This window comes from Callorhinus ursinus, unplaced genomic scaffold, assembly GCF_003265705.2.
Source record: "Callorhinus ursinus isolate GAN/ISIS: 27379988/994484 unplaced genomic scaffold, GSC_fseal_2.0 scaffold50, whole genome shotgun sequence".
Taxonomy (NCBI): domain Eukaryota; kingdom Metazoa; phylum Chordata; class Mammalia; order Carnivora; family Otariidae; genus Callorhinus; species Callorhinus ursinus.
The window spans coordinates 4,108,406-4,129,741 of record NW_027397112.1 but is presented as its reverse complement, the minus strand read 5'-3'; the positions used below and the strand labels follow the sequence as shown (position 1 = coordinate 4,129,741).

Below are 21,336 nucleotides of genomic sequence, written 5' to 3'. Positions count from 1 at the left end.
CCCTTCAGGGGCCCCCCAACAAATATTTTAAAAGTCATTTTTAGATTTTCTTTCTCTCACTAGGAATGGTTTTACAAAAGGGTCATTAGGAAACTTTTCTCATGAAACCACGTCTGACATGAGATGTTCGTTTTGGTAGAAAAGACAGGGAGCCTATTTGTTATTATTTGCATAAATATGACATGACTTGCAAATTAAACCAGTTGACCTCAAACGCCATTGCTTTTGTGTTTGCTCGGGAAACCATTTATTAATGCTTCATTTAGGTGTAACTCAGGGATGTTAAATTTCTTTTTGTGCATTTCTCTTGGGAGATTAACTAGATAAAAGCAAGTACTATTTCCAAAAGGAGATACATGCACCTTTGTCTCACGGGTGAGTGAGCAGGACATACAGAAACAAAAATTCACTTGCTGAAGCATCCTACTGGTCCTTCTCCAACTTTAATGCACACGTGAATCACCTGGGGATCTTGATAAAATGCAGATTCTGATTCGGTAGGCCCGGGGCTGAGAATGAGATTCTGCATTTAGAATTAGCCCCCGGGTGATGTCAGTGAGGTTGGTCCTCTAAGCACACTTTGAATAGCAAGGGGCTAGAACACAGCATTCATCCTGAGAGTGGATGTGTTCCCCAGATTTGTTGCTATATAACTGGCAAGTAATATTGTGTGAGTTTGAGGTGTACAATGTGATGCTGTGATATGTGTTTAGGTGGTGAAATGATTGCCATAGTAAGGTTAGTTAACACCACTATCACCTCACATAATTACCATTTTTTTATTTGTCATGAAAACTTTTAGTATCTACTCTGCTAGCAGCTTTCAAGTATACAGTAGAGTATTGCTAACTAGAGTCACATGCTGTACATTACATCCCCAGAACTTATTCACCTATAACTGGAAGTTTGTGCCCTTTGATGACTACCACCCGTTTCCTCCATCTCCCACTTCTGGTAACCACCAATCTGCTCTGTTTCTATGAGTTCAGATTTTTTGATTGCACATATAAGTGAGATCATCCAGTATTTGGCTTTCTGTCAGACTTATTTCACTTAGCGTAATGCCCTCCAGCTTCATTCATGTTGTTGCCAATGGCAGGCTCTCCCTCTTTTTCGTGGCTGAATAATATTCCATCATGCGTATGTGTGCGTGTGCATGCATGTCTGTGTGTGCGCATGTGCGTGCCACGATTTCTTTATCCATTCATCCATTGGCAGTCACTTAGATTGTTTCCATGTTGTGGCTATTATTCATAATGTTGCAGTGAACATGGGGGTGCAGATACCTTGTCAAGTCCTGTTTTCATTTCCTTCAGGTAAGTACCCAAAAGTGAAATTGCTTGATCATATGGCGGTTCTATTTTTAATTTTTTGAGAAACCTGCATACTGTTTTCCAGTGGCTGCACTGATTTACATTCTGACAACTGTGCACTAGGGTTTCCTCTCTCTACATCCTCACCAACACTTCTTATCTCTTGTCAGTCATTTGATAATAGACAGTCTAACAGATCTGAAGTGATATCTCATTGTGGTTTTGATTTTTATTTCCCTGATGGTTAGTGATGATGAGCCCTTTTCATGTACCTCTTGACCATTGTGTATCTTCTGTATATCTGTCTATTCAGGTCCTTTGTCCATTTTTAAATTGTATCTTTCTTATTTTTAGTTTTTGCTATTGACTTCTATGAGTTCCATATATATATTTTAGATATTAACTCCTTATCAGATATATGTTTTGCAAATATCTTTTCACATTCCATAGGTTGTGTTTCCATTTTGTTGATTGTTTCTTTTGTGTGGAGAAGCTTTTTAGCTCGATGTAGTCCCATTTGTTGATTTTTGTTTTTGTTGCCTTTGCTTATGTAGTCAAATCCAAAAAATCAATGCCGAGACCAATATTAGGAGCTCACCTCACATTTTTTTCTAGGATTCTTAAGGTTTCAGGTCTTATGTTTAAGTCCTTAATCCATTTTGAGTTGATTTTTGTGTACGGTGTAAGATAGAGATCTAGTTTCATTCTCTTGTATATGGCTGTCCAGTTTTCCCAACACCATTTATTGAAGAGACTATCTTTTGTCAGTGTATATTCTTGGCTCCTTAGTCATAAATTAATTGACCACATATGCACAGATTTATTTCTGGGCTATTCTCTTCTATTGGTCTATGTGTCTGTTTTTATGCCAGTACCATCCTGTTTTGATCACTGGAGCTACGCAGTATAGCTTGAAATCAGGAAGTGGGATGCCTCTAGCTTTGTTCTTCTCTCACAAGATCACTTTGGCTATCTGAGGTCTTTTGTTGTTCCATATGAATTTTAGGATTTTTTTTCTATTTTTGTGAAAAATGCCTTTGGTATTTTGATAGGGATTATTGAATCTATAAATGGCTTTGGGTAGTTTGAACACTTGCTACCCAAGTGAGTAGTTATTAAATAACAACTCAAGGACTTCTGCTAGGGGGAATGCAGTCTGCCAAGGTCTGAGCACTGGTTGCTGTAAGCCCTGCACCCCCTTCTCTGTCTCTATCTAATCCCTTGTGGTTGGGCTCTGCAGATTCCCCCAGTGATCCCCATGATGTTAGACCTGAGGGGGCCTCCTGGGTAGCATCCTGCAATCCTGGGGGAGTTGGATGTCCACCTTCCCTTCTCTCTTTCCCACTGGAGAGACAGCAGGCCCAGGGAAGGGTCCCTGCCAGTGCAGTGCTCTGTCGGCCTGGGCGGAGAGGCACGCAGTGAAAGTGTTGTTGCTCCTTTTATCCTTATAATGTGCTCCTCTCAGTGTCTGTGGTCCAGGCGGTGTTCAGCCTCACCCCCGTCTCTGGTGTCTTATCTGTGGATAGTTGTATGTTTGTCTTCTTGTGAGTGGGACTGAATTGGGAAGAGCCTATGTCGCCATTTTGGTAACGTGCATCCTGGTGATGACCCTCTTATTGCAGCTTTCTGTGAGGATCTCATTAAGAAGTAGGAGAGCTCTGGGTGCCTGGGTGGCTCAGTTGGTTAAGTGACTGCCTTCGACTCAGGTCATGATCCTGGAGTCCTGGGATCGAGTCCCGCATCGGGCTCCCTGCTCAGTGGGGAGTCTGCTTCTCCCTCTGACCCTCTTCCCTCTCGTGCTCTCTCTCATATTCTCTCTCTCTCAAACAAAAAAAATAAAATCTAAAAAAGAAAAAAGAAGTAGGAGAGCTCCAGAGCAGAGTAATGAACGTGCAGTTTACCCCAAAGAACAGCAGGTGGGAGCAGAAAGTGCAGGTGGAACGGGGATAGAATATCATGAATTTCTCAGGGCTTTGAACAAGCGCTTGGAGCAAGCGCCTGCCCATAGAAACCTCAGCAGGGAACAGGCAGGCACTGCTTCTAGAGACCGTTTGAGAAAGTCATGAGGGGTTATGCCCACTACTACTGACTTGGGAACTCTGAGAACTTCCACCAAGAAAATGGGAGTGACGTCAAAAGCAGGAGATCTCTGCCCTCAAACTGCCCACTCACGACCGCTTTCTGGGAGAGAGAAGGAAGGCAGGCTCCAGTCTGGGACAATGAGAGAATAGAGATTTAGAGTTTCTCACTTTTCTTAAATAACTGAGAGGCTGGAACGACACTTCCATCCCACCAAGAAATCTGGCTGGGTTGGAAGCCCTGATGACTGTGTATTGGAGTGAGGTGGGGACTGGTGCAGCAGAGAGTGTTGTGTCAATATTAAGACCCCATAGTCATTGGAACTTTGGATTTCCATCCTGGACAAAGAAGACCATATAAACAATACTCTTCTAATACAGCCAACAGCTTTTGAGAATTCCCTTAAAAATTGTTGCTGTTGTAAATTTGGCTTGACCTTGTTTCCTCGTGATTCCTACCACTACACTCCAGTTGTCCTTAATCTTTCTAGAGCAAGTGGGATTAGTTTCATGCAGCTGGTTTTTCACTGTGTTCCTTCTAATGACTATTGTAAAAGTTTTATTTTTTTTTCCTACAGAATGTAAGTGCTTGCCTTAATGTCCTTGGCTGCAAGACATTAGATGAGTTTTTATCTCAGTAGAATATTAACTTTTCTGTAGAAATTATAAATTCAAATTATGCACTGTGAAAGGGAATACAAAAGCTGAGAAAATTTAATGAGAAGAGTCTCTATTCAACTTTCTTATTATCTGGTAATTTAAAGTGCACATTAATTGGAGAATCTTGGATTTTGGCATTGCTCTCCTCTAATGAAATTTGAATATTTGGGAGAAAGAGATTGAAGATGAGAAGCAGTCTGAAATGGGATGTCACATTGCCTACAAAAGTTTTCCAAACTTTATTCACAATTTTCATTTGAGAATTGTTCAAGGGAAGGGCACCCATCCTTCTGCCCCCCATTCTCTTACTCCTTCATCTTAGTTTTTTGGCAGAAAAGAAAACCAACAAGTCTGAAAATAGAAATTGCAGGTTTGGAGTCATACAGGGCTAAATCCTTAACTGAGTGGATGGTCTCAGAGGCTTATATTTAGTTTCAGCAAGGCGTTTTTGTGGTCATGTACCAATCTCACTGTCTTTGACTAAAATGGCCTTCAAATACTACTACATATGGGGAAATCTCCACAGAAGTAACCTGGAGGGGTGGTGGTGCTTATGGCTTATCAGGAAAACGTGTTCCTGATGAGTAAGGCATTGGGCTTATTCAAGGTCAAGTCAGGCACCGTTGTCCCACCTGTAGGTGTTTGCATATGGTCTGCCGTTCTCTGCCTAGAACCTAGAAATATGGTGCCTTTCTGAACTTACTGCCGTTATGTATGTTGACGTAGAGATGAACTTTGTGCCACCCAGGACAGAGGGGCTAGGCTTGCAGATCTTTCCTGATCGCCCAATCTCCCCTTTGTAAAAGGGGGTAAGTGCTTTAATTTATTCTGCTACAACATTAGAAAAAAAATGTATTTAAAGGTAAATGCCAGGTGAAAGCAATGTTTTTGGTATAATTCAGTTTGAATCAAGGTATATTTAATTAAGAAGTAAAAAACAATGAGATTTTGTCTGTTTTGTTAGTGTCTGGAATGAAGATAGGAGGAAGGCGATAGATGATTGAGTTTGAGAGGATTATCACCCAGGACAATGGGAAAACAAGCATAGAAAGGGCAGCTTTGGGCACATAAAAGGGAAATGAGACCTGATGACTCTGTATGGGGCTGACCTTGTTTATTTCAGCGGGATTTGTACTAATGAAAGCCAGATTAAGAAATTGTTACATCATTGAAGAACAAACGAAAGCATTTCTACTTTTCTTTTTTAAAGATTTTATTTATTTATTTGAGGGAGGGAGGGAAGGAAGGAGAGAGAGAGAATATGAGCCAGGGGGAGTGGCAGAGGGAGAGGGAGAAGTAGACTCCCCACTGAGCAGGGAGCCCGACTTGGGGCTCGATTCCAGGACCCTGGCATCATGACCTGAACCAAAGGCAAACGCTTAACTGACTGAGCCACCCAGGCACCCCAGCATTTCTATTTCTTATGATGTATGATTTTTAAAAATACAGAGTTAATTTACTCTAAAGAAACAATAAAATTGGCCAGTCACTTTTCAATGTGTTTCTAAAAATTTGTGATGTTTTAATACATAAACTCTAAAAAATATTTTCACAGGGCTCCTGGGTGGCTCAGTCAGTGAAGTGTCTGACTCTTGATTTTGGCTCAGGTCATGATCTCAGGGTCATGGGATCGAGCCCTGTGTTGGGCTCCATGCTCAGCGCAGGGTCTGCTTGAGATTCTCTCTCTCCCTCTATCTCCCCCGACCCTATGCCCACCCCCACACTCTCTCTCTCTAAATAAATAAAATCTTTAAAAAAAGGATATATTTTCACAAAGGCAATTGTATGCAGTAGCTTCCTAGTCTTGAATTTGGTAGTGCATACCTCCAGTTGCACAGAGCATGGGATAATAATGATAGTGATGATATATAGCCATATAGCCACATATATATACATACATTACTTAAAAAGAGAATAAATATCTTTTTAAGTATAAGTATCTTTCTCAAATATCTTTGAGAAAACTAACCTTGTGAAGTGTAAGCTAAAAAGTAACAAAATAATATGAATAGCTAATTACTGATAACCAAATGAATGTTTCCTATGTGTTAGCTGCTCTCTAAATGTTTTCTATGCAAAACCTTCCCCCTCCCCCATTTTTAATCATGAGTCATTCAAAACATATGTAACAGGAAACTGATCAGTATAGCGATCTGCCTAGGATTCATTTCCCAGCTTCAACAATAAGCAATTATGGCCACACTTGTTTTATCTATATCCCCATTGATTTCCCCCTCCCATGTTATTTTGAAAGAAATCCTAAACATCATATTATTTTATCCATAATACTTCCATATGCATCTGTTAAAGATAACTCTTTTCTTTTTAAAGATTTTATTTATTTATTTGAGAGAGAGAGAGAGAGACCGAGGGGGAGAGCATGAGCAGGGGGAGGGGCAGAGGCAGAGCAGGGAGCCTGATGTGGGACTGGATCCCAGGACCCTGAGATCATGACCTGAGCCAAAGGCAGATGCTTACCCGACTGAGCTACCCAGGTACCCAAAAGATAAGAACTCACACAATGCCATTATGGTACCTGAAAACAATATAATGGTTTACTGTCATAAAATATCTTAGTATCATAAAATATCCATGGAAAGTTCAACTTTCCAAGTGTCTCATAGAAGTTATAAGTGTTTGTGTATATTTTTAATTTTTATTTATTTATTTATTTATTTTTTTAAAAGATTTTATTTGTTTATTTGAGAGAGAGAGAATGAGAGATAGAGAGCACAAGAGGGAAGAGGGTCAGAGGGAGAAGCAGACTCCCTGCTGAGCAGGGAGCCCGATGTGGGACTCGATCCCGGGACTCCAGGATCATGACCTGAGCCGAAGGCAGTCGCTTAACCAACTGAGCCACCCAGGCGCCCTATTTTTAATTTTTAAAAAATATTTATTTGAATTGGGATCCAAATAATTTCACATATTAAAATTGCTTTTACCTTATAGATTATCTCTTTCTCTCTCATACTCCTTGCAATTTATTCATTGAATAAACTGGGTTATTTGTCCAGAGTCTAGATTTTGCTGAATACATCTCATGTGGCTCTGCCCTCCGAGTTTCTATAAACTGATAATTATAATTGGAGGCTTGATAAGATAAATCTGACAAGTAATTGTGGGCAGGGCAAAGAAGGTTTGTGGATGGTTTAGGCTTTTCCATAGGGAGCCTTGTCATTTTCTGATGTTTGCCGATGCTGTCATTAGCAACCTAGATGCATTAATTAGGGTTTCTAAAATTGTCGTGGTCTCATTCTAGCAACTTTTTTTCAGGCATTAGCTAGTAACTTCAATAAAGAGAAATGCTTCCTCATTAACAACTTTTCTCCCAAACGGTATAATTTGTGTAGGAAAATCAAGACACATGCTTGATTTCTCCTCTATATTTATTAGTTTTTAAAATAATGAGTTAGTAAACATCCTCCAACAGTGATCAATTAATGTGATTATTTTGGGGGAGGTCATTTTGACATCAAAGATTATACATGCATACATACGAACACACATGCATACATACATGAAACATACTACCTTAGTATGTTTCAATCCATTGCAGTTATTTTTCTTATTAATGTCCAAATTATCCCACCTTAACCAGTGGGAGCTTCTTCACGTTGGCTCCTGAGTTCTTTTATAAGACACCGGTGGTCTTTTGTAGGGTCTGTGTCAGATGGTAGGATTCCATCTCATCCGCACATTTCCTATTTCGTATCTGTGAACAGTCATTTCTACAATAAGCCCTGGTTCTTTCTGGTGAGAAAAAAATTGGACACCACAATCTAGTCTGTAGGGGTCATCATTGCTACTGGGATGGTTTCTCAGTGGATGATACTGGCAAATACACTAAGTTTCTAAAGAGAAAAAAATCATGGATTTTCTTGATAGTTTCAGTTCAAATTCAGGACCACTTAAGGTTTTTAAGTACCTACTTGGATATCACCTCTCTATCTTCTTTCCCCTATTCCAGCAATACCAATTCTGAATAATGATAGGAATTACAGAATTAGAGTATCACATAAATACTCAACTCTTTATGCCTTAATACATTCCCAACAGCCTGAGAGTAACAATCCCAACAATACTGCCAACCATATGATTATAGAAAAGAGTACATGACTTTTGGGGGGGAGTTTTCTTTGTCTTTCACATATTCGAGCATTTAGAGTATTTTTTCTGCACCATTCAGGAATGTGCAGACAAATCATTGTGTTTCAAAGTTGCAGGAATAGTTTGGTTCTTCTATGTATGGCTGTGCCACCAATTAGATACATATTTAGGACCATTTACTTTATTTTAATTTTGGCACTGAATTTAAAAAGTAATAACTAGGTTTTATGATTATGTAAAACATTTACATAGTTTCAAATGTCCAGAATGAAATGGATTCAGGCAAAGCTAACTTCTCTCCTCGGTCCATCCACCCAATTCCTTTTCCTTCTCTGTCACTAATGTATAGGTTTTAAAAATAATATCGAAGATTATTATTTTACTTTTTGTTTTAAAACATAAGCAGATACTTAAATACATTTCTCTACCTACCCTCTTTGATGAATGATAGTATACCGTACCAATGTTTCTTCATCTCGTTCTTTCTACTTCATAGTATATTCTCAGGGTCATGCCATACAAGAATAGGGAGATGCTCCTCATCCCTTTTTTGGAAATAAATACTTCTCCATTGGGTCAATATCTTCGAGGTTATTCGGTCAGTCAGACTTCTTTTTTTTTTTATTTTTTTATTGTTATGTTAATCACCATATATTACATCATTAGTTTTTGGTGCAGTGTTCCATGATTCATTGTTTGTTCATAACACCCAGTGCTCCATGCAGAACGTGCCCTCCTCAATACCCATCACCAGGATAACCCATCCCCCTCCCCCCCTCCCCTCTAGAACCCTCAGTTTGTTTTTCAGAGTCCATCATCTCTCATGGTTCGTCTCCCCCTCTGACATACTCCCCTTTTCTTCCTCTCCTGTTATCTTCTTCTTTTTCTTTTTTCTTAAGATATGTTGCGTTATTTGTTTCAGAAGTACAGATCTGTGATTCAACAGTCTTGCACAATTCACAGCGCTCACCGTAGCACATACCCTCCCCAATGTCTATCACCCAGCCACCCCATCCCTCCCACCCCCAACCACTCCAGTAACACTCAGTTTGTTTCCTGAGATTAAGAATTCCTCATATCAGTGAGGTCATGTGATACATGTCTTTCTCTGATTGACTTATTTCACTCAGCATAACACCCTCCAGTTCCATCCACGTCATTGCAAATGGCAAGATCTCATTCCTTTTGATGGCTGCATAATATTCCATTGTGTATATATACCACTTCTTCTTTATCCATTCATCTGTCGATGGGCATCTTGGCTCTTTCCACAGTTTGGCTATTGTGGACATTGCTGCTATAAACATTGGGGTACACGTACCCCTTCGGGTCCCTACATTTGTATCTTTGGGGTAAATACCCAGTAGTGCAATTGCTGGATCGAACGGTAGCTCTAATTTCAACTGTTTGAGGAACCTCCATACTGTTTTCCAGAGTGGTTGCACCAGCTTGCATTCCCACCAACAGTGTAGAAGGGTTCCCCTTTCTCCACATCCCCGCCAACATCTGTTGTTCCCTGACTTGTTAATTTTAGCCATTCTGACGGGTGTGAGGTGGTATCTCATTGAGGTTTTGATTTGGATTTCCCTGATGCCGAGAGATGTTGAGCACTTTTTCATGTGCCTGTTGGCCATTTGGATGTCTTCTTTGGAGAAATGTCTGTTCATGTCTTCTGCCCATTTCTTGATTGGATTATTTGTTCTTTGGGTGTTGAGTTTGATAAGTTCTTTATAGATTTTGGATACTAGCCCTTTATCTGACATGTCATTTGCAAATATTTTCTCCCATTCTGTCGGTTGTCTTTTGGTTTTGTGGACTGGTTCTTTTGCTGTGCAAAAGCTTTTTATCTTGATGAAATCCCAATAGTTCATTTTAGCCCTGGCTTCCCGTGCCTTTGGCGATGTTTCTAGGAAGAAGTTGCTGCGGCTAAGGTCGAAAAGGTTGCTACCTGTGTTCTCCTTTAGGATTTTGATGGACTCCTGTCTCACGTTTAGGTCTTTCAACCATTTGGAGTCTATTTTTGTGTGTGGTGTAAGGAAATGGTCCAGTTTCATTCTTCTGCATGTGGCTCTCCAATTTTCCCAACACCATTTGTTGAAGAGACTGTCTTTTTGCCATTGGACATTCTTTCCTGCTTTGTCAAAAATAAGTTGACCATAGAGTTGAGGGTCCATTTCTGGGCTCTCGATTCTGTTCCATTGATCTATGTGTCTGTTTTTGTGCCAGTACCAAACTGTCTTGATGATGACAGCTTTGTAATAGAGCTGGAAGTCCGGAATTGTGATGCCGCCAGCTTTGCTTTTCTTTTTCAGTATTCCTCTGGCTATTCGGGGTCTCTTCTGGTTCCATACAAATTTTAAGATTATTTGTTCCATTTCTTTGAAAAAAGTGGATGGTATTTTGATGGGGATTGCATTGAATGTGTAGATTGCTCTAGGTAGCATTGACATCTTCACAATGTTGATTCTCCCAATCCATGAGCATGGAACGTTTTTCCATTTCTTTGTGTCTTCTTCAATTTCTTTCATGAGTATTTTATAGTTTTCTGAGTACAGATCCTTTACCTCTTTGGTTAGATTTATTCCTAGGTATCTAATAGTTTTGGGTGCAATTGTAAATGCGATAGACTCCTTGATTTGTCTCTCTTCTGTCTTGTTGTTGGTGTATAGGAATGCCACTGATTTCTGTGCAGTGATTTTATGTCCTGCTACTTTACTGAATTCCTGTATGAGTTCTAGCAGTTGTGGGGTGGAGTCTTTTGGGTTTTCCACATACAGTATCATATCATCTGCAAAGAGTGAGAGTTTGACTTCCTCTTTGCCGATTTGGATGCCTTTGATTTCTTTTTGTTGTCTGATTGCTGTGGCTAGGACTTCTAATACTATGTTGAATAGCAGTGGTGAGAGTGGACATCCCTGCCATGTTCCTGACCTTAGGGGTAAAGCTCTCAGTCTTTCCCCATTGAGAATGATATTCACTGTAGGTTTTTCATAGATGGCTTTTATGATATTGAGGTATGGACCCTCTATCCCTATACTCTGAAGAGTTTTGATCAAGAAAGGATGCTGTACTTTGTCAAATGCTTTTTCTGCATCTATTGAGAGGATCATATGATTCTTGCTCTTTCTTTTGTTAATGTATTGTATCATGTTGATTGATTTGCGGATGTTGAACCAGCCTTGCAGCCCAGGAATAAATCCCAGGTCAGTCAGACTTCTAATGGACATATAGATTGTTACCTGTATTTTGATACTATGACAAAGTCTTGGAGTATACAGCTTGGTGCATAGACTCTTTGGACTGCTTAAATGTAGCTTTGTGATAGAATCTGAGAGGTGGGATGGGTCGGTGACCTGATACATGTATATATAATTTTGTCACATATTTCCAAATTACCTCTCCACCCCCCATTTTCCTTTCTCTCTAGCAACAGAGACTGCCTTTGTCCTCACAACTTGGCCTTAGAATATATTCTCAAACTTTTGGCTTTTGAGGGAAAAAAATAGGTGAGGAGAGATGGCTCAGTTTGCCTTTGGTTTGTATTTCTCTTGTGATGGCTAAGAGCTCTTTGCATTTCTCTTTTGTGAACTTTCTTTTCATTAATCTTACCCACTTTTGTATTAGGTGGTTAGTGCTTTACTTCTCTATATTTAGAAATTCTTCACATATTAGAGATTTTTAAACTTTATGATAAAAATGAAATTATTTTTCAAGTTGGTCATGCATCTTTTTGTTTACTTCTGTGATCTTTTGTCATGTAAAAGCTTTATTTAAATTTAAATTTTTGTGTTATCAGATTTATGTATCTAATTCTTTATTGCTTCTCAACTTGAGTCCTAGGAGTCCCTTACTTTCAGGTTGCACTTCTAGAATTACAGACTTAAATTTTTAAATTTAAATTTAAGTATCTTATCCATCTAGAATCCATTCTAGAGTATGATGTGAGGGAGGAATCCAATTTTATTTTTTCCATATGACTAGTTAGCCCAATACAGCTTATTAAAAAAGTCCATCTTTTACCCAATGATGTGATATGCTGCTTTTATCGTATATTAATTTTGCATCTGCAATTGGGCCCATTTCTGGATTTTCTAATATGTTCCATTGTTCTGTGACAATTTATGTACTGATAACTATACTGTTTCAATTCTAGAGCCTTTGTAATGTATTCTAATAGTATTATGGCTAACTTTCTGCCCTCATTACCTCATAGCTCTTCTTTTTCATGGTGTTCTTTATTATTCTTGCTTATTTGTTTTTCCAAATGACCTTAATAATCAACTTATAGAATCTGGTTCTAAAGAAAAATCTGATAGTATTTTTGTTGGGATCGTGTAACTTTATATATTAGACCAAATGGGCATTGATACTGATGTATATGAAAAATTGTAGCAATATGATTTTTTTTATAATCAGAAGTGATATATTATCATAAAATGTTTTAACTTTAGTGTTAATAGTTGTTTAATGTTAGCACTAGAACTTTCTTTTATATAGGACATTGTATCTATCTGTACAAGAGTATGGCTTGACTTGAAGCGTAATTGCATTTGTTTAATAGTGAGTGATTTATAAACACGTTTTTCTATATCTGTGGTTGCATTCATAATTGGGCTAGTCAAGGAAGCCACTCAATGAAAACCTAACAGTTGTGGGTACTTTTCTTTCAATTTCTTGTCTGGATCATGTTTCATGGTTTTGTGATTAAGAATGGATGTTTAGGCATAGCTTTCCAAAACAAAATCTGCTCTTCTGGCTGTTTCTGAATCTTCAATAAGACAATTAGCTACAGTTGAAATTAAAATGCAGTGAGTCTGAGTTTTCACTGTTGCTTGTGAACATTATTTCGTCAATGTCAAGTATTCATATTTCAGAACTTGCTTTTCACATTGGAATTGTGTGAACTGGCTACGATAGATCGGATTTACTCTTTCAGCCATGCCCAATTCTAGTGCCATTTCATATTTATTGTTTTCTTTCATTCATTCATCATTAAAGAAGCTACTTAATGTATCAGAGTAAAAGTCCTGCTCTTAAAGTTTAGAGTAAGATAGGTAAATCGAAGCTGAAACTCAGTGCAGTAAATAATATGTATCCACTGGGGCTACTGAAGAATGTACTCCAACAAAACAAAAGAGTAAAATATAGAAGAGGACTTGGGACATGCAATACAGGCTGGGGGTGGGGGTGTTGAAAGGAATCTCCAGGAAGATGATGAAGGAAGATTTACAGGTGAGAACAAAGCATTAAGCCTAGAGAGCAACTAGTCTCAACGGCAATTAGAGAACAAAGGATTCTGGCGGGGATGTCTCCAAGCAGTTGAAAATGATAGAATACTTCACTATGTAAGGGGGTAAGAATTACTTCTGATTGAGAATCTGGGTATGAAGTAGTGATGGGTAGATAAAGAAAGCAGCACCAACAATAAAGACAAAACAAGCCAAATGAAATAAATATTGACTCCATGATAAGCAAAAGTTGTGCAGGAAAGAGGATGGTACTGTATGGCATGGTCCAGTTTCTGATAATATTTGCATAGTAACAATAACAGTATTAAGTACTAATCTGACACATTTTGATATAATTATGCTTGGAGACTATGGAGAGGGTAAGAATGTGTGGAGAGAAGGTGTAGGGGTGGGGATAGTGTAAGAGTTAGATCCTCCGCTTCTGTGACAGTGAGTCAACAGGTGCTATTCTAAAATTGAAAAGTTAAGAAACAGGAGGATGTGTTACTTAGAGATTGGGAAGGAAATGCTAAAAGAAACATCCAAGAGAGGGAGGGTCGTTGCTTCTGGGGAAGGAGAGTAGGCTGCATGGAAGACGAAGAGGGCTGTTAATTTTTTTTAAAGGTTTTATTTATTTATTTGAGAGAGAGAGAGCAATTGAGCACAAGCAGGGTGGATAGGCAGAGGGAGAGGGAGGAGCAGACTCCCTGCTGAGCAGGGAGCCCAATGTGGGACTAGATCCCAGGACTCTGGGATCATGACCTGAGCCGAATGCAGACACTTAACCGACTGAGCCACCCAGGCACCTTGGGCTGTTAATTTTTAAAATAAATTCTGTAGAACCATTTGGTCTGTTAAACGACCTACATGTATGACATTGATACATTACATTTCTGAAAGAGAAGGCAGGGTCAGAATTGGATGTGGCAAGGGCAACATGATAAGATGCCCGTAGTTGGTACCATAGTTCATTATCCATATCAACAACATTAACAAGCATTAGGAAAAAAAAAAGGTCTGGAGTAGAATGGTTAGGTTAATCATCACAGATCATACTAGAAGTCAGACAGTGTCTCAGTTGAGCAAATATTGTTGGGTTGATAAAACCAAGAAAATTTGCTATTTCCAAATGGAATTTCTATTTAAATGAAATGAGCTCGCTCGATGTGTCAACTGCTAATTAAATTAGAACTCCAGGGAGAGCATGAAAAGCTGTTAATTGTAAATACATCTTAGAAGTGAGAATATTGTGCTCTGGGTTAATACATTCACACCTCCGATTTGCCAAAGACTCAGTATTAATGGCCAATTTACTACTCACTGAGAAATCATATGACTGCTGAAGCGTGTAAAAAGAACATCTGGAATTACAAAACCCATTATTTCCTTTGGAGAGGGGGAAATCGTTGGCTGAAGTCATCAACTACCTTCAAATGCGATCCCCCTTGGAATGCACCATGTCATTATTATCTTTGGTACTTAGGGGCAGGGTGGGGGAGAATAGTGGGAAGGAAAAAAGCATAAACCAATACAAACCTCATTCAAACCACTAATTTTTAAGCATTTTATATCTAAAATTTTATAGCTTGGGCAAATCCATTTTTTTCCCTCATTTCTTCTTTTCCCATTTCTTGAATAATGATAAAACTGAGAATAAACTGGGTCATGGAAAAGCTGCACACACATATAAGCGTTTCCAGGTTTGTTTGTTTGTTTGTTTGAAGATTTTATTTATTTATTTGACAGAGAGAGAGAGAGTGAGTGAGCAAACAAGCAGGGGGATTGGCAGGCAGAGGGAGAAGCAGGCTCCGCAGCAAGCAGGGAGCCCAGTGCGGGGCTCGATCCCAGGACTCTGGGATCGTGACCTGAGCCGAAGGCAGATGCTTAACCGACTAAGCCCCCCAGGCGCCGATTTCCAGGTTCTTAAATGTATGTATCAAGTATCTACCTACCAATAAGGGCAGTAGGGACTGGGCTGGGTTCCTGTTGGAAGATAAACGGAGGCCTATTAAAAATTTTAAGAGTTTATCTGAGCAGAAATGGGGCAGCATCCAATCCATCAGATAGAAGCTCTGAGGAGTTCTACAAAATGACTTTTATAGACAGAAGGGAACAGGAACAAGGAAATTATACAGGCAAGGAAACAGGTTGGTTATTGCAAAATTACTTTCCTTAGGGGTATGGCAGGGGTCTGTCAGACGGATGACCTAAATGGTGCCGATAGGGTGTTTCCTGATTGACTGGTTTAAGGTTCCATTTCTGGGAGAACCGAAATACTAGTTAGGTCTCCATTTGTGACATGGGGTTTAGCATAAGCAACTCCATTTGGGGTCTGTTGTCTTGCTTTTTAACATATCCTAAGAACTGGATTTATCACTGGCCTTTCCTGATTTTGGAACATAGAAGACTGAGTTCCGTGCTAGCCAGGATGTCCCATTTTTCTGACTCTTTCTTCCACGTCCTTTGGCCTTCACTTTCCATATTATTAGGGATATTAGAATGAACACTCTGGGAATGGATGTTTATTTTTAGGGCCCCTGCTGGGTTTGAACCTTTCCCTTCTGAGCTGGCCTCTGCGATCCTTTAACAATACACATGTAGGTATTGGGATAGTTTGACATCACACGGCCTGGGATCTTAGCAAGGAATTATGGCCGTGAGATAAATACGGCCTTTGCTCTAAGTTTGTTCTGAATTTGGAAGTTATATCCTAACCAGTGAGTTCTCAAAGGTAACATAGCTAAATAGATAGTGGCAATTTGGGCAGAATTTGAGATTACAAATAAAATTTGAAATTAGCAAACATAAAACAAAGTCCAACTCACTGAAGAGTGGGCGATAGCCCATGTGGCCTCAGTCCCACATGTCACATTCCTGAGCTCAAGGTGACATTCTGTGACTGAGGTGCAAAGTTCAGAGGTCATGGTTTGTAAAGTGTTGTCAAAACACTCTAGCGGAGGCTCATCCTCAAAGATTGGTCCTTTTGAAAGAGGGAGCTTTTCTGTTTGTTTGGAAGTTTCTGAATCCATGAAACCAAAGGTGGGGACTACGGGCTTTTTCCCACCACCGTCTTCACTCTGTCTGAATTCAGTGTTTCTCTAAGACTGTTTCCACAGCGGGGTAAACACTGGGGTAGAGGGGCTGCTTCAAAGCAAATGAGGCCCTTAATTTATCATAAAAAAGAAGACTGGTTGTTAAGGTTTTATTGGATTACAATAAAGGCTCCTAGTGCTAGGAGTCTGTGGTTTGATTCCCGGCATCACTGGGGGAGCTTGAAATCATAACCGCAGATTATAGCAATCAGCTTCCAAATTTCCATATCCTAAGCAAAGATGCTGCTTTCTTGGAGCTAATGTGAAATTACATGCTCTGTGATTTTAGGATATGTATTGGAAAATTTTCTGTTTGGATATCGCATCAGGAGGGTTGTGATTCTCCAGTCACCTCTGTGGTTCCAGCTTCAGTGTTCTTCAGAAAAAAAAAAAAAGGAAAGGAAAGGAAAGAAAAAAAATAATACAACGAAACAAAACAAAAGATGATTGTTGTGACTCCCTCCATTCTGTTCTCTTGTACAGTTTGAAGGTTTTCATTAATTTTTTTTTTCTTTCACTGGGTTCAGTAAAGGTTCTTACGAGGTCATACTAGGTTGTAGCATAGGCTTACAGAAATCTTTTAGGTCTGCCCCTCTTCCCAAGCTCCCTATTATAGTTATATTTTATCAACTAAAGAGACCCTAAAACCTGTCATCTTTTATATATATGTATATATGGAATTGTATATATATATATGCAATTATATATATATATAACACTATTTTTAAAATTATTAATTTTCTTGGTCTGACAGACAAACTGTATTGGATCACATTGGAATGGAAATGCAAGAAGTCGAAGATATAAACAGATACATTTTCTTTTTCTTCCTGTAATATACATCTGATTGAACCAGTAAAGAAAAGCAATACCGGTTCACATTCCTTTCTTTTTCAGACTCATTGGTGTGCATCCATGTCTGTAACAAAATGAGAACAAAACCCATAGAAACCTGGGCGTACCTTCGTCACACTGTTTGAAACTCTTGGTAGGATTTGGCCTTGGCCATCTAGGCTCAGAGCTATCCCAACATTATAGGAAGCCATGTCCTACTTTTCACAGTTGGAGGGGAAAGTGTTGATCTGTTTGGTAGAGTCAGTGCCTGGAGGGATGGCACTTCTGAATGGGAGAAAATCCTTGGGAGTTTTCTGTGTACTGGTTAAGATGCCCTTTCCTAAAATGGAGAAGTCATTGAAAACTCAGACTCAGGCAATAAAGAAGTATATTATCTCACAATAATGGAAATTCAGAAAATAGGGTCCCCGGAGTCCATTTATTAGTGGCTCAATCATGTCACCAAGGACTTTGGCTGATTTGGGTTTTGTTTCCGAATATCCATTCCTTGTAACAGGATTAAACATCCCTGCCCACCTTCACATGACTTGCCCTACTCCCATGGGCAGAGTACGCGCCAACCCCACCCCCTCCTCCCCGCCCCCAACCCCACCACTTCTTCCTGACTTTGGGCTCCGCCCATAAAATGCTTGGGCCCAGTGATGAGAGAGAGAGAACAGGCATGACACATCCACGCAGAAACTTTAAAGGAATAGCCTGACTCTTTGCAGGTTGCTGCTTTCTGCCAGGAGTACAGCCTGTCTCTCTAGCAGCTACTCCTGAGCTTGGGTCTGGAACAAGAAGACACTTGGGGATGACCAGGCCCAGAAGTCCCACAGTCCTCATATGACAAAGGGAAATAAATATGTGTTGCTTTTAAGCCGCTCACACATTGGAGTTGTTTATTGCCACAGGAAAAAATGACTAATTTTAGAACCCAGTGTCCTTCCATCTCTCCGTTCCTGTCCCTGCCAGTGGAAGCTGCTTTCTAAAGTGAGTTTTCCTTGCGGTTGGAGAATGGCAGCAGCCGTTCCAAGCATCAGCTCCAGATGTGATGCTAGCCAGAGGCAGAGCAGGGGCCATCTCGTTCTGCATTTCCTTAAAAGTGGAGACACATTTTGCAGAAGCTCCATGGCAGACCTCCTCTGGCACCTCCCTGAGCAGAAATGGGTCACAGGCTCCCCTTGAAATTTTGTTGTTGGTGAGGAGCGTGGTACCGCTGTGACGGACTCCCCAGCTGGGACGGCTGACCCTCTTTTGAATCATGAATGAAATGGGGCTGGGAACGGTTAGATCCTCGAGCTGCCAGGCAAGGGGAAGAAATGAAAGTCAGCAGGCAGCCCTGCATGCTCCCTATACCTTCCTTAATCTTCCATGACACTTTACACCTCTCCTTCCCCCACATCTGTTTCCCCAGCCATTTCCGCTTTCTTCTTCATTTCACTCTTCATCCTCTTCTCACTTTGGCCTTCTTTTCCATAAAGAATGGGATATTCAGAGGAGAGACCATCATGGTTCATGGAGAAAAATGATTTCAGTTTTTTTTTTTTTTTCTCATTGGTGCCTCAGACACCAATGAAACAGGTAGTCTAGGTTCCTAAGAAACTCTGAATTCACATATATCCAGTGGAGCTTCTCTGTTCAGATCTACCAGATCGATTCAGATCTCTATTCAAATCTACCAGAGATTTCAAATCTACCAATTTGAGGATTAGAGAGCAGAGGGAACTTTTTCTCTGTTTTCCATGTATGAGGCCTAGAATCGAGGCCTTGGGCTCGGGGGGAGGTGGCTGTTTCCAGGGAGCATGCTGTAAACCTCAGGATGATGCTGATGTTCTGAGAAATACAGTTTCTAGGTTTTTTTGAATTGTCTTGTTGGTTTCCCAGCTTCCAGTTCAAGTGCAAAGCCCAGAGAAAGAGCCCTGAATGGTGGCTCTGAGGGAAGGTGAGGAGCAGAAACTTGAATAGGCATCAGGCATTCAATTTATGGCACATGGATTTTCCAGAACGGTGTTCATAACGACTGCATTCCATTGAAGACTGGTATTCCTGAAGAAAACACGTATGTCCTGAAAGTGTTGGGCAAAATACATCTTAAGTGTGTTCTCTTTTTAAAGCCAGATGTGATGCAAGTTCTCTTTGCCATGCCTGATGCATTGATGGCTTTCTTATTAAGGAGTAGAAAGCCATGGAGATCGATCATCAAGATTCTAGAAACAGACTGCCTGAGATATATTGCAACGCTACCATTCAGTACCTCTTTCTTCTGTGTCTCACTTTCCTCACTGGTTAAACTAAGTAGTAACACACATATTTATTTAGCAATGAAATGAGATATGGTATGTAGTAAGTATTATCGAAGCATTATCATTTTAAATCTCCCTTCTTCCTCCTTCTCTCCCGCTCTCTTTCTCTTTTTTTTTACCCCAAAGAAAATATTTTCCATAGGGCAACAGTTGAATCGGAAGAAGAGGGAGATTTATGTATGCAGACCCCGAAGTACACCCATGAAACCAAGGAGAGATGGGACATAACTGGAGGTACAAAATAACCTTTGTGTTGTTCTATTTTAAGGGTTCGTTATAGGCATACATAGATACATATCTATAGCTACCGTATCCACTGTAACTATTATACTATTGAGAAGGTTGTCTTATACTATTAAGTTCTTTTTTTTTTTTTTCTGTGCTCGTATGGAGAAGGAGGATATTTTCATTTCTCATGTTCTTTTGTTAAAAATGATAGGAAAATGGACAATCTTCTGTTTTCAGTATCTTCATAGAACATGTATTTAAGTGGCAACATTTGTGTTCTTTATTTGGCGTCAAAATCTAAGAAACGCTTGTAGAGATATTTTACTGAATCATAAAACAAAGTAATTATATTACTGATAAATTGGAAGGGTCTGTGAAAAAGTGAAAATAAGGGACCGTGTGATGGTGCAGAAAGCAGCCTGCTGTGTTTGGCAATGGCACCAACAATGTGGTTATTGTATGGCACGTAGCCAAAAAAATTGAGCTCCCCGCACCCCCTCCCGCCCGTGGCACCACTTTTAGCCAGTCCTCTCTGATAGTAATGGCCAACTTCAGACAACCTTAAAAGGCATTTGAGCACTTCTAAGTATAGGTCTGTGTGAGAATTTGAAATCCTTCTCCTTTTCTTGGACGGAAGGAAACAGCAATGAACTGAAGTCTTGGAATCTCGGTTTTATAGCCTGATACCCTTTGACATTCTGAGGCACACTGTAAATCTCTTTTTCTTGCTGTCATTGGGGCTGTAATATGGCCTGTTTTTGCCTCCTGTAGAGAAGGTATGGTTGTCTCCACTGAAGATCAGAGAGGATAAGGCCCAAGGTTACTTGGCTAGTCCTTGTGGGCAGCATGGGACCCAAATATGGCCACAATCCGGGGTGTAGCGATTATACCCTGAAAACTGTCCCCTCCATCTTGACATTGTGGCCTCACTGCCATGGGGTCTTTTCTCCTTCTTGGTACTTGTTTCCTTTTAAGAGAGAAGCAGTTTTCTAACTCTGGCCCATGAGCCTTTGAAGGTCCTTTAAGGCCCTTTCAGGGTTCATGAGGTCAAATCTATTTTCATAATAATCCTAAGACATTGTGTATCTTCTTTACTGTGCTGACATGATGGAAAACTACTGGTGTCCTGGCGCACGCCAAGGCGACGAGAACACATCTTTTGTCTAACGTACCGGTGATGAAATGAGAAGGACCCCCAAAGCACTTTGCGGCCCACCAAAGCCTAATGACCATCTTGGGGAGAAACCCTTCTGCAACTGAGTCGCAGACTGAATTAGTTGCTTTTTTCATGAGATGCTCTTCTATTTAAAAGCACACCTCTCTGACAAACTTCGGGTATTTATATTTCGGCTTTTGACAGGTACTTTTTTGAAGATAAATGAAGTCAGCCTGTCAATGTTGAGGAAAACAACTGACAGTACAGTTTGGCTGATGATAAAATTTGAGCCTCACGCAAAACTGTGAGTCTTTGGAAACGAAGGATGTGCTAC

General features: G+C 40.0%; 1 long non-coding RNA gene across 1 annotated transcript in view; it reads left to right on the top strand.

Annotated features, from left to right (window-relative positions):
- Positions 1 to 19,817, top strand: part of LOC141370904 (uncharacterized) — a 75,540-nt gene extending 55,723 nt beyond the window's left edge. Inside the window, exon 3 of the long non-coding RNA XR_012375395.1 lies at positions 19,745 to 19,817. This is a non-coding gene — a long non-coding RNA (uncharacterized lncRNA). The remainder of the gene's footprint in view (positions 1 to 19,744) is intronic.
- Positions 19,818 to 21,336: the final 1,519 nt, after the last annotated feature.